Source organism: Artemia sp. Qi Xiang Cuo, chromosome 6 (assembly GCF_049724085.1).
Source record: "Artemia sp. Qi Xiang Cuo chromosome 6, ASM4972408v1, whole genome shotgun sequence".
Lineage (NCBI taxonomy): Eukaryota > Metazoa > Arthropoda > Branchiopoda > Anostraca > Artemiidae > Artemia > Artemia sp. Qi Xiang Cuo.
The window spans coordinates 17193343-17206797 of NC_142799.1; the positions used below are offsets into that span (position 1 = coordinate 17193343).

The 13455-nt window shown below is 34.2% G+C and overlaps 1 protein-coding gene and 1 pseudogene across 2 annotated transcripts in view; both read right to left on the reverse strand.

Moving 5' to 3' along the window:
• The window catches only part of LOC148950926 (calcium release-activated calcium channel protein 1-like), a 154610-nt gene that overhangs the window by 94467 nt on the left and 46688 nt on the right, over positions 1-13455 (reverse strand). The window lies entirely within an intron of this gene.
• LOC148950929 (purine nucleoside phosphorylase pseudogene) lies at positions 6814-7815 on the reverse strand (annotated as a pseudogene).

Genomic DNA, 13455 nt, shown 5'->3' on the forward strand with positions numbered 1-13455 from the left:
GTTAGCTACTTGATAGTTTGAGTTTCGTCTCTTACTATTTAAAAGAAGAAAAAGCCGTAGGCTTTTTCCTGTTTGCATTTATAGTTAAAAAATGAACTCAAGTTCAAAGAAACTGAACACTATGGTTCATTCATATTATGTTCATTATTTTAGCTAGAATGTAAATAAACAAGTTTCTTTTTAAAATTTTAAATTGAAAAGATAGTGCTTTCAATTCAAAATATTAAAGGTTTTCCCCGAGGGGGAATCGAACCCCCTTCTCCTAGGTAACAAGTGGGTATACTTTCCATTAGACTATCGAACACTTATAAAATAAAAGTTACATATAAGATATGATAATAATTTTTTAATCCGGGTTACATAAAGGCTCGATCATCGAATTTTTACATTAAAGAACGAACTTTAGTCCATAGTCTGGGTTGCAGCGGTAGCTAGCAACCTAGTAAGAGACGATCACGTCTAATGTTAAGAAATATAAAAACCGCTAACTCCTGAGAAAAGAGTCAGATCTAATCCGGGTTGCAGCGGTAGCTAGCAACCTAGTAAGAGACGATCACGTCCAATGTTAAGAAATATAAAAACCAATAGTTCCTAACAAAGGAGTCAGATCAAATTCAAAAGTACACCATTAGAACCGCCTTGTCCCAAACCCCTGTATAGGAAACTTTCTGTCCCTTGGCTTGAACAGCTAGGGAAATATATTGGCTTGAAAATCAAGAAAAGTGGCAGCTACTACAACATTCTGCCTAAACGGGATATTTTTTTTTCTTTTTTTCTTTTCCATTTACAATAAGGAACGAACTGTAACCCATGTTCCGGGTTGCAGCGGTAGCTAGCAACCTAGTAAGAGACGATTACGTCCAATGTTAAGAAATATAAAAACCCATAGTTCCTAAAAAAGGAGTCAGATCAAATTCAAAAGTACACCATTAGAACCACCTTGTCCGAAACCCCTGTATAGTAAACTTTCTGTCCCTTGGCTTGAACAGCAAGTGAAATATATTGGCTTGAAAATCAAGAAAAGTGGCAGCTACTACAACATTCTGCCAAAATTTTTTCAAGGTTTAAAATTAATTAAGTACACAAAATCCCGTGTCGAGTATCTAAAACCTAGCATAAAACAAAACTAATTTTAAAATTTTCAGGTATTTATCTTGTTTGAATTACAAAATTATTATTATTGGTTAGACACCATAAATATTTTTGCAGTTTACAAAATAAGTTTAGCGATTCTGGACTGAAAACTAAAATAATTGCAATTATGTGACAATAATATGGAGATATGTACTTTACGGGTTACAAACCAAAAAAAGTTTGGTTCCAGGATACAATAATAAATTTGAACTGAGATGAAAAAAAATTTTCTTCCAGGAGACAAAAAGCAAAACTAATTTTAGAATTTTCATGTACTTTTGTTGTTTAAATTAAAAAATTACTATTACTGATTAGGCATCATAAATATTTTTGCAGTTTACATAATAATTTTAGCGATTAAGCCAAAAAAGAAAATTTTGGTTCCAGGAGTTTCGGTTACTATTGAGACAAGTAGCTATTATTACTATAGAGTTCATTACCATGAACTGTTTTATTGCTTCAAAATTCAAATATCTTTGAAAAGACTGCAGTGTGAAAATACATCAAAAATGCAATTTTTTTGACAAAATTGATTCTACTTTAAAAAGTATTTTATTTTTAATTACAAAAGTGACTAGATGTTGCAATTGCCTTTAAAATGAACTATTATACAACTCTCTATAATTTTCCAGTGCCCAGCTAGCTGAGCAGGAAAAAAAAGCGGAAAGAAAAAAATATCCCGTTTGTGGAGAATAACGTGGTAAAAGTCTATTTTCTTGATTTTCAAGCCAATATATTTTCTTTGTTATTCAAGCCAAAGGGCGGTAAGTTTCCTTTATAGAGGATTTGGACAAGGCGGTTCTAATGGTTTACTTTTTGTTTTGATCTGACTTTTTTTAGGAGTTGGGGGGTTTTATATTTCTTGACATTGGAGGTGATCGTCTCTTACTAGGTTGCTAGCTACCGCTGCAACCCGGATATCCCGTTTAGGCAGAATGTTGTAGTAGCTGCCACTTTTCTTGATTTTCAAGCCAATATATTTCCCTTGCTGTTCAAGCAAAGGGACAGAAAGTTTACGATACAGGGGTTTCGGACAAGGCGGTTCTAATGGTGTACTTTTTGTTTTGATCTGACTCCTTTTTTAGGAACTATGGGTTTTTATATTTCTTAACATTGGACGTGACCGTCTCTTACTAGGTACACCATTAAGAGACATAGTAAGAGACGAACCTCAAACGATCAAGTAGCTAACTAAGTCCAATGCATGCAATAACTTTTTATTCCAATGATCGTTTTTTAATGTAACATATCAGTTACTATGGGAGAGAGATCGTTCTTTACTGTAAAAACTGTTCCGCAGTTGCCAGTCCATACCTTGGAAGCTTTTCATTAAACTGACAACATTTCTTTTGGATATTACTATGAAGCTTTGCCAAAGCATTTCTAGCCGACTTTTCAACAGCATCAGCTCTTTCAAAGAGAATTTTAATCTGTAATTTTGAATACTTTTCGTGATCCTGGTAAAATATGCGTAAAATGTTTCTCAATTTACGAAGATCAGCCTGCATTTTTGCCATCTTCTTGTATTTCTGAATATAATTTTTCCCTTTGTCCTTATGCGTTCTTCGGTACAACCTCGCAGAGAATTTAATTTTTTCATTATAGCTTTTGTCACCCCAGTATCTACCCATTATTCTGGTAGCAACTTTTTTCTTATGTTTGTTTCGGTAATCTTCATCATTATCATACCGTTCCTTGCTCTTTTGTCAAGCCTGCTCAATTGTTGCTTCTCTATAAAGTTTATCATTTTGATAACGCTCCTTGATCTTTTGTTTGGCTGTCTCAATTTTTACTTCTCGATACACCTGGACGGTTGAATACCTTTGCTTTTGGTTTTTCTTATATTTGATGCGGTAATCTTCATCATTGTGATAACTCTCCTTGAACTTTTGTTTGGCTGTCTCAAGTTTTGCATGTCTATAATCTTCATCATTTTGATAACACATCTTGCTGTTTTGTTTTGCTCTTTCAATTTTTACTTCTCGATACACCTGGTTGGTTGAATACCTTTGCTTTTCTTTGTTCCAGATACTATCTCTGTTGTCTGTGTAGTACTGTTTTTTTAACTTGCCTGTAGCTTGCTTTGTTCTAACCATTATATAATTAACGAATGAGACCATTTTCATCTTTGTAGTTCTTAAGTAGTAATTATGACGTCACGGCGTAATGATTTTATTTCATGATGACGTCATGGCGCAATGATGTTATTTCATGAAGTCTTCAGAAACCACAACATAATTTCGTGTTTTTCTATTCACGTCATAGCTCTAATATAAAGCTATGACGACATTCATTATTTATCTAGTAGGGTTTCAGACAAGGTAGTTCTAATGATGTACTTTTGTTTTGATCTGACTCTATTTTTGGGAGTTTTGGGTTTTTATATTTCTTAGCATGTGACTGATCGTCTCTTACTAGGTTGCTAGCTACTGCTGCAGCCCAAATTATAAGAGGCAGCCTGGCCGAGTGGTCCAAGGCACTGGTGTTAGCCACCAGTCTCTTCGGAGGCGTGGGTTAAAATCTTATCGCTGGTATACGATTATGTTTGAAAGACTGCAGTGTGAAAAGACATCAAAAATGCAGTTTTTGGTGGAAAAATTTATTCTCTTTTAGAAATAATTTATTTTAGTTACTATAGATTTTTAACCCAATTAATTTCCTTTAAAATGAGCTATTGAACAACCCTCTACGATGTTCCAGTTCCAAGCTATGTGTGGAAAAGAAAGAAAAGAGAAAAAAAGAAAAAAATATCCCGTTTAGGCAGAATGTTGTAGTAGCTGCCACTTTTCTTGATTTTCAAGCCAATATATTTCCCTTGCTGTTCAAGCCAAGGGACAAAAAGTTTCCTATACAGGGGTTTCAGACAAGACGGTTCTAATGGTGTACTTTTTGTTTTGATCTGACTCCTCTGTTAGGAACTATGAGTTTTTATATTTCTTAACATTGGACGTGATCGTCTCTTACTAGGTTGCTAGCTACCGCTGCAACCCGGATTTTGGCCTTATTATAATTGGTATGGTGAAATAATAATATGCATATGACTCTTAAATCATACTTCTTTATGGTTCCATATGGTCTAGTGGCTAGGAAAGTTAACTTTCACTTAACAGGCTCGGGTTCGATTCCCGGTGTGGGAAAATTTTTAACTCTATAATCTTCGAACATTTCAACCTTTTATAATTTATAATGATGTATAATATAAATACTGTAATCTTAACTATAGTGAAGTTGCGTATGCAAGTTAGTATAGGGAAGAGTTCGATCTTTATTATAATGAATTACAAAATTAGTATTATTGGTTAGACACCATAAATATTTTTGCATTTTACATAATAAGTTTAGCGATTCTGGACTGAAAACTAAAATAATTGCAATTATAACACAATAATATGGAGATACGTACTTTACGGGTTACAAACCAAAAAAAGTTTGGTTCCAGAATACACTAACAACTTTGAACTGAGATGAAAAAAAATTTTCTTCCAGGAAACAAAAAGTAAAACTAATTATAAAATTTTCATATATTTTTGTTGTTTAAATTAAGAACTTACTATTACTGAGTAGGCATCATAAATATTTTTGCAGTTTACATAATAATTTTAGCGATTAAGCCAAAACAGAAAATTTTGGTTCCAGGAGTTTCGGTTACTATTGAGACAAGTAGCTATTATTACTATAGAGTTTATTACCATGAACTGTTTGATTGCTTCAAAATTCAAATATCTTTGAAAAGACTGCACTATGAAAATACATCAAAAATGCAATTTTTTTGACAAAATTGATTCTTCTTTAAAAAGTATTTTATTTTTAATTACAAAAGGCACTAGATGTTGCAATTCCCTTTAAAATGAGCTATTATACAGCTCTCTATGATTTTCCAGTGCCCAGCTAGCTGAGGATGAAAAAAAAGCAGAAAGAAAAAAATATCCCGTTTGTGGAGAATAACGTGGTAAAAGTCTATTTTCTTGATTTTCAAGCCAATATATTTTCTTTGTTATTCAAGCCAAAGGGCGGTAAGTTTCCTTTATAGAGGATTCGGACAAGGCGGTTCTAATGGTGTACTTTTTGTTTTGATCTGACTCTCTTTTTAGGAGTCGGGGGGTTTTATATTTCTTAACATTGGAGGTGATCGTCTCTTACTAGGTTGCTAGCTACCGCTGCAACCCGGATAGGACCGCCAACTGTGGAACAGTTTACAGATGTAATGGGAAATCGTATACATCACTGTGAATATATGGAGGCATAATTGTCCTTTACTTAGTTTCAGCTTAAATTCGATGATCGAGCCTTTATGTAACATTATCATACCGTTCCTTGCTCTTTTGTCTAGCCTGCTCAATTGTTGCTTCTCTGTAATCTTCATCATTATCATACCGTTCCTTGATCTTTTGTTTGGCTGTTTCAATTTTCGCCTGTCTATAAACTACATTATTATAATAACGCTGTTTGTCACTATCAATTTTCGTATCTCGATACGCCTGGTCGGTTGAATACCTTTGCTTTTCTCTTTTCAAGATACTATCTCTGTTGTTTGTGTAGTACTGTTTTTTTAACTTGCGTATAGCTTGCTTTGATCTAACCATTATCTAATTATGAATGAGAACATTTACAGTTTTGACGCTTTTTATATAGTAATTATGACGTCATGGCGTAATGATTTTATTTCATGACGTCATGGCGCAATGGTATTATTTCATGACGTCTTCAGAAACAAGAATATAATTTCGTGTTTTTCTATTCACGTCTCATAGCTGTAATATAAAACTATGATGACATTCATTATTTATCTAGTAGGGTTTCAGACAAGGTAGTTCTAATGATGTACTTTTGTTTTGATCTGACTCTATTTTTAGGAGTTTTGGGTTTTTATATTTCTTAGCATTGGACTGATCGTCTCTTGCTAGGTTGCTAGCTACTGGTGCAACCCAGATTCGCATTTATATTATTTATGAGAGGCAGCCTGGCCGAGTGGTCCAAGGCACTGGTGTTAGCCACCAGTCTCTTCGGAGGCGTGGGTTCAAATCTTACCGCTGGTATACGATTATGTTTGAAAGACTGCAGTGTGAAAAGACATCAAAAATGCAGTTTTATGTGGAAAAATTTATCCTGTTTTAGAAATAATTTATTTTAGTTACCATAGATTTTTAACCCAATTAATTTCCTTTAAAATGAGCCATTGAACAACTATCTACGAGGTTCCAGTGCCAAGCTATCTCTGGAAAAGAAGAAAAAAAGAAAAAAAGAGAAAAAAAATATCCCGTTTAGGCAGAATGTTGTAGTAGCTGCCACTTTTCTTGATTTTCAAGCCAATATATTTCCCTTGTTGTTCAAGCCAAAGGGCGGTAAGTTTCCTTTCAAGGGGTTTCGGACAAGGCGGTTCTAATGGTGTACTTTTGAATTTGATCTGACTCCTTTTTTAGGAACTATGGGTTTCTAAATTTCTTAACATTGGACGTGATCGTCTCTTACTAGGTTGCTAGCTACCGCTGCAACCCGGATATTGGCCTTAAATATAACTGTACTAGCGTACACTATAGTTAAGTGGCCTATAAAATTTAGTAGAGGCGAGAGGTCGTTCTTTATTATAATCTTTTCGAATCTTTGTTGGACTTGTTCGGGACTCTAATGAGCATAAGTCCTCGATATCCTCAAAACATAAACTCCTTTGCATGATTACCATTAAACTTTGTCATTTTCTGACGGCAGTGATTGCAAGTCGTCATTTATTTGAAGTACCATTCTTTCCACGAAAACCTTCAAGTCAGACTTCCTACTTTCACAAGCTGCGATAACTTCTGAATGATTAGGTGAATTTTCAGAATCAGTGTCCATCACACATTTATTTGAAATAAGGCTGAAAGCAAAAACAAACATGCCACAGTGGCGAGCTACAACAACTTCTGGTACAGTAGACATTCCTACAGCATTAATATTTAATGTATGTAATAGCATTTGGCATTCAGACGGTGTCTCATATGCTGGACCACCATTCATGCAATAAACACCTTCGTGAATATTTTCTTTCAAGCCAATTTCGCTACCAATTTTTAGTGCATATTCACGATATTTTTTATTGTACACACCTTGCATTGAGGGGAATCTAGTGCCAAATTTGTTATCATTTGGGCCAACCAATGGAGATCTTCCAGCTAACCCTGGCATGCTTACATGGTCTTTTATTATCATTATGTCGCCAATTTTGTGATTGGACATTAAACCACCAGCAGCATTGCTAATGATCAAACTCTTAACTCCCATTACGTGCAAGACTCGAACCGGTAAAGCGCACTTCCAAGTCGGGTATCCTTCATACGGATGAAATCTACCTTGCATACACACAACTGGGACATTTTTAAGCAGCCCTATTACCATTTGGCCCTTATGCCCAACAACGGTTGAAACAGGGAAATGGGGTATATTTTCGTAATGAATGGTGGTTCTATTTTCTAATAAGTTTCCAAGTTCACTTAACCCAGAGCCGCAAATAATTCCTATCTGGCACCTGTACTTTGTTTTAGATAATAAAAAATCAGCAATAGCTTTAATCTCATCATAATTAAGAGGTGATTCTTCAACAACAGGAGTTTGACGTAGATGATTCCAACTATTGGTTATCAAGTTTTTCAGCTGAGAAGAGAAGCTCATAAGAATCTCATTTGCAATGTCTGAATATTTAGTCATTGTTTCAAATTACAATACTATTGCTTTATATTGAAACCACGCATCAAGTATCGAAAACCTATCAAAAATAAAAACTAATTTTAAATTTTCTGATATTTTTCTAGTTTTAATTAAAAAATTAGAATTATTGCTCAGACACCAAAAATATTTTTGCAGTTTACATAATAACTTTAGTCATCCATAAAATTAAATTATTCTATTTGAAATTTTCAGGAATTAATCTAGTTTCAATTCAGCAATCAGTTTTTTTGTTAAAACTAAAGAACCTAATATATATAAAATAACTATATCTACATACTTTGATAAAGTTAATAACACTATTTTGATCTTTGTATTTAAGGTGATGTTAATACCATTTGCTATTACAGTGTTGTACAGTGTTGTATCCTTAAAGAAATCCTTAAAGAAATAAAATTAAATTATTCTATTTGAAATTTTCAGGAATTAATCTAGTTTCAATTCAGCAATCAGTTTTTTTGTTAAAACTAAAGAACCTAATATATATAATATAACTATATCTACATACTTTTGATAAAATTAATAACACTATTTTGATCTTTGTATTTAAGGTGATGTTAATACCATTTGCTATTACAGTGTTGTACAGTGTTGTATCCTTAAAGAAAGGATTCGGACAAGGCGGTTCTAATGGTGTACTTTTTGTTTTGATCTGACTCTTTTTTTAGGAGTTGGGGGGTTTTATATTTCTTAACATTGGAGGTGATCGTCTCTTACTAGGTTGCTAGCTACCGCTGCAACCCGGATTAGTGAAAAGCTTCCAAGGTATGAACCGGCAACTGTGGAACAGTTTATAGATTTAATGGGAAATTTTATAGATCACTGTGAATATATGGAGGCATAATTGTTCTTTACTTAGTTTCAGCTTTAATTCGATGATCCAGACTTTATGTACTAACTACATCCAAAGACTATGACGTCATTGATTATCAGTTACTATGGGTGAAAGATCGTTCTTTACTGTAATTATGTAATCCAATTAATATAAGTTAGAGTTCCTTTTTTCTATTATAATACGGTGCAACCCGGATCTTCATTACTACGGGCTACAGATCGGTGTTTACTGTACAAGAGGTCGTTCTTTATTATAATCCTTTAAAATGAGCTATTGAACAACCCTCCACGATGTTCCAGTGCCAAGCTATCTCTGGATACAAAAAAAGAAAAAAAAAAGAAAAAAAAAAAGAAAAAAATATCCCGTTTAGGCAGAATGTTGTAGTAGCTGCCACTTTTCTTGATTTTCAAGCCAATATATTTCCCTTGCTGTTCAAGCCAAGGGACAGAAATTTTACTATGCAGGGGTTTCGGACAAGGCGGTTCTAATGGTGTACTTTTTGTTTTGATCTGACTCTTTTTTTAAGAACTATGGGTTTTTATATTTCTTAACATTGGAGGTGATCGTCTCTTACTAGGTTGCTAGCTACCGCTGCAACCCGGATTCTGTTTGAAAGACTGCAGTGGGAAAAGACATCAAAAACTCAGTTTTTGGTGGAAAAATCTATTCTATTTTAGAAATAATTTATTTTAGTTACTATTGATTTTTAACCCAATTAATTTCCTTTAAAATGAGCCATTGAACAACTCTCTACGATGTTTCAGTGCCAAGCTATCTCTGGATACAAAAGAAAAAAGAAAAAAAAAGAAAAAAAATATCCCGTTTAGGCAGAATGTTGTAGTAGCTGCCACTTTTCTTGATTTTCAAGCCAATATTTTTCCCTTGCTGTTCAAGCCAAGGGACATAAAGTTTACTATACAAGGGTTTCAGACAAGGCGGTTCTAATGGTGTACTCTTGAATTTGATCTGACTCCTTTTTTAGGAACTATGGGCTTTTATATTTCTTAACATTGGACGTGATCGTCTCTTACTAGGTTGCTAGCTACCGCTGCAACCCGTATTGTTTTTTGATCTGACACTACTTTTAGGAGTTATGGGTTATTATATTTCTTATCATTGGACGTGATCGTCTCATACTAGATTTTCAAGCCAATATATTTCCCTTGCTGTTCAAGCCAAGGGATAGAAAGCTGACTATACAAAGGTTTTGGACAAGGCGGTTCTAATGGTGTACTTTTTGTTTTGATCTGACTCCTTTGTTAGGAACTATGGGTTTTTATATTTCTTAACATTGGACGTGATCGTCTCTTACTAGGTTGCTAGCTAACGCTGCAACCCGGATACCTATATAAGTTATTATAGGCAAGAGTATTATAGCTGCAACCCGGATAATTGACAAACACCATTTATGATGAGCTATATTCGTCCTTTATGTAACTAAACCTGGAGCCACCATATATCAGTTAGTATGGGAGAGAGATCGTTCTTTACTGTAAAAAAAAAAAGAAAAAAATATCCCGTTTAGGCAGAATGTTGTAGTAGCTGCCACTTTTCTTGATTTTCAAGCCAATATATTTCCCTTGCTGTTCAAGCCAAGGGACAGAAATTTTACTATGCAGGGGTTTCGGACAAGGCGGTTCTAATGGTGTACTTTTTGTTTTGATCTGACTCTTTTTTTAAGAACTATGGGTTTTTATATTTCTTAACATTGGACGTGATCGTCTCTTACTAGGTTGCTAGCTACCGCTGCAACCAGGATTTTCTTTGGCTGTCTCAATTTTCGTATGTCTATAAACTACATCATTATAATAACGCTGTTTGTCACTATCAATTTTTGCATCTCGATACGCTTGGTCGGTTGAATATCTTTGCTTTTCTCTTTTCGAGATACTACCTCTGTTGTTTGTGTAGTACTGTTTTTTTAACCTGCGTATAGCTTGCTTTGATCTAACCATTATCTAATTATGAATGAGAACATTTACAGTTCGTAAATTTTCGCAAAAAATTGATTTTATTTAAAAAATAATAAGTACAAATGGCACTAGATCTAGAGATTTCCTTTAAAATGAGCCATGGAACAACTATCTACTATGTTCCAGTACCAAGCTATCTGTGGAAAATAAGAAGAAAGAATAAAAGATGCTGTTTATGGAGAATAACGTGTTTAAAAACAATTTTCTTGATTTTCAAGCCAATATATTTCCCTTGCTGTTCAAACCATATGACAGAAAGTTTCCTATACAGGGGTCTCAGATATGGTGGTTCTAATTGTGTACTTTTTGTTTTGATCTGAATTTTTTTTTAGGAGTTATGGGTTTTTATATATCTTAACATTGGACGTGATCGTCTCTTAATAGGGTTGCTAGGTACCACTACAACCCGGATGATGTGAAATTACAAACAGGAAAAAGCCTATGGCTTTTTCTTGATTGGATTAGTAAGAGACGACCTGGCTACAAACTATGATTATGGCATCATTGATCAATCTTTAACATGAAATGTTCTATGCTGTAATGGTTTGTTCTTTACTAGGTATCAGCCGTCTCTACAGCCATGATACTGATGGAAATTACATAATCCCTATTTATGTTTCATTTTTAATGGGCTAGGTGTCGTTCTTTATTGTAAAATTCCTAAACACTGTTTTGTTGGAGGTGACTAATAGTTACTTCTCTTGAATCGGATTCTATGGGCCGGGGTTGGCCCTTTATTAGGTAACCATTATGTGTGAGGTCGTACTGCAGTAGTACAACGTTGTTTGTTTTGTTTAGTGCCTTTGGGGCTAGTTGCCCTCCAATTACTTTCTACTATTAAAAAGAGCACTAGCCACTCCAATTTCCACTCGATTGAGCCCTTTTCGAAGTTTTTATGACGACTCCTTCGATACGAAGTGCCCGGGGAGGGAGAAACCCCCCTCCCAAAAAAAACAACACATTGTGCCCACATCGATGTATTTGGGGGAATGATGGGCCTGGGGGGGGGGGGGGGCTAGTTGCCCACCAATCACTTTCGACTATTAAAAAGGGCGCTAGCCACTCCAATTTCCAATCGAATAAGCCCTTTTTGAAGTGTCTGCGACGACTCCATCGATAAGAAGTGCCCGATACGAAGTATGGAGAAAAAAAAAACACATTGTGCCCACATCGTTCTTTACTATGATTCCATTTTAAAAATAATTTGTTTTAATTACAAAAGTTTATTAACCCCATTAATTTCCTTTAAAATGAGCCATTGAACAAGTCTCTACGATGTTCCAGTGCCAAGCTATTTGTGGAAATACTAACCTATACTATAATTAAGTGGCGTATAAAATTTAGTATAGGCAAGTGGTCGTTCTTTATTATAAACTACCGCTTCAACCTGGATGCTAGAGGCCATTTTGATTTCAAGACGAAAGTTTATTAAGCAATCCGAAATATTTTCTAACCATGACTAAAACAGACCTATACAAGTTAAATGGCCTATACAAGTTAGTATAGGCAAGAGTTCGTTCTTTACTATAACTCTTTTTTTAGGAGTTAAAGGTTTTTATATTTCTTTACATTGGACGTGATCGTCTCTTACTAGGTTGCTAGCTACCACCGCAACGCGGATATATTTCTTAACATTGGACATGATCGTCTCCTACTAGGTTGCTAGCTACTGCTGCAACCCGGATACAATTTAGTATAGGCCAGAGGTAGTTCTTTATTATAATGTGCCGTTTTCAGTTAAATAAAAAAAAGTATTTAAAATTTTCAGGAATTATTCTAGTTTCAGTTGACAAATAAGATATTTTTGTAATTATTTAATAATTTATTTTTATATTTTAGTTACTATAGGCTAGAGTTTGTTCCTTATTGTAATTAAAATGAGTCATTGAACAACTCTCTACGATGTTCCAATGCCAAGCTATCTGTTGAATTACTAACCTATACTATAATTAAGTGGCGTATAAAATTTAGTATAGGCAAGAGGTCGTTCTTTATTATAATTACTATGGACTAAAGTTCGTTCTTTAATGTAAAAAAACCGGAACTATTAAAAAAATATTTTAACTTTAATTACAGAAGGAATTAGATGTAGCAAGCTTTACTATTGAGACGAGTCACTCTTACTATACATACAGTTCTTTATCACGTCAACTGTCTGCTTTGATGTATCTATTGGTATCAAAATTTTGTTCTTTAGAGTTTCGGTTACTATGGAGACAAGTAGCTATTATTACTATAGAGTTCATTACCATGAACCGTTTGATTACTTCAAAATTCAAATATCTTTGAATAGACTGCAGTATGAAAATACACCAGAAATGAATTTTTTGGACAAAATTGATTCTACTTTAAAAACTATTTTATTTTTAATTACAAAAGTGATTAGATGTAGTAATTTCCTTTAAAATGAGCTATTATAGAACTCTCTATGATTTTCCAGTACTAAGATAGCTGAGGAGGAAGAAAAAGCGGAAAGAAAAAAAGATGCCGTTTGTGGAGATTATCGTGGTTAAAGTCAATTTTCTTGATTTTCAAGTCTATATTTTCTTTGTTATTCAAGCCAAAGGAATTTAAGTTTGTTATATAGAAGTTTTGAACAAGGCGGTTCTAATAGTGTACTTCTTGTTTTGGTCTGAATCTTTTTTCAGGTGTTATGGGTTACTTTAGTTTTTACTATGGAGCGTGATCGTCTCTTACTAGGTTGCTAGCTACCGCTGCAACCCGGATAAGAAACGAAACTCAAACAATCATGTAGCTAACTAATTCCAATGTATTCACTGGTTTGTTATTCTAATGATCGTCTTTTAATGTAAT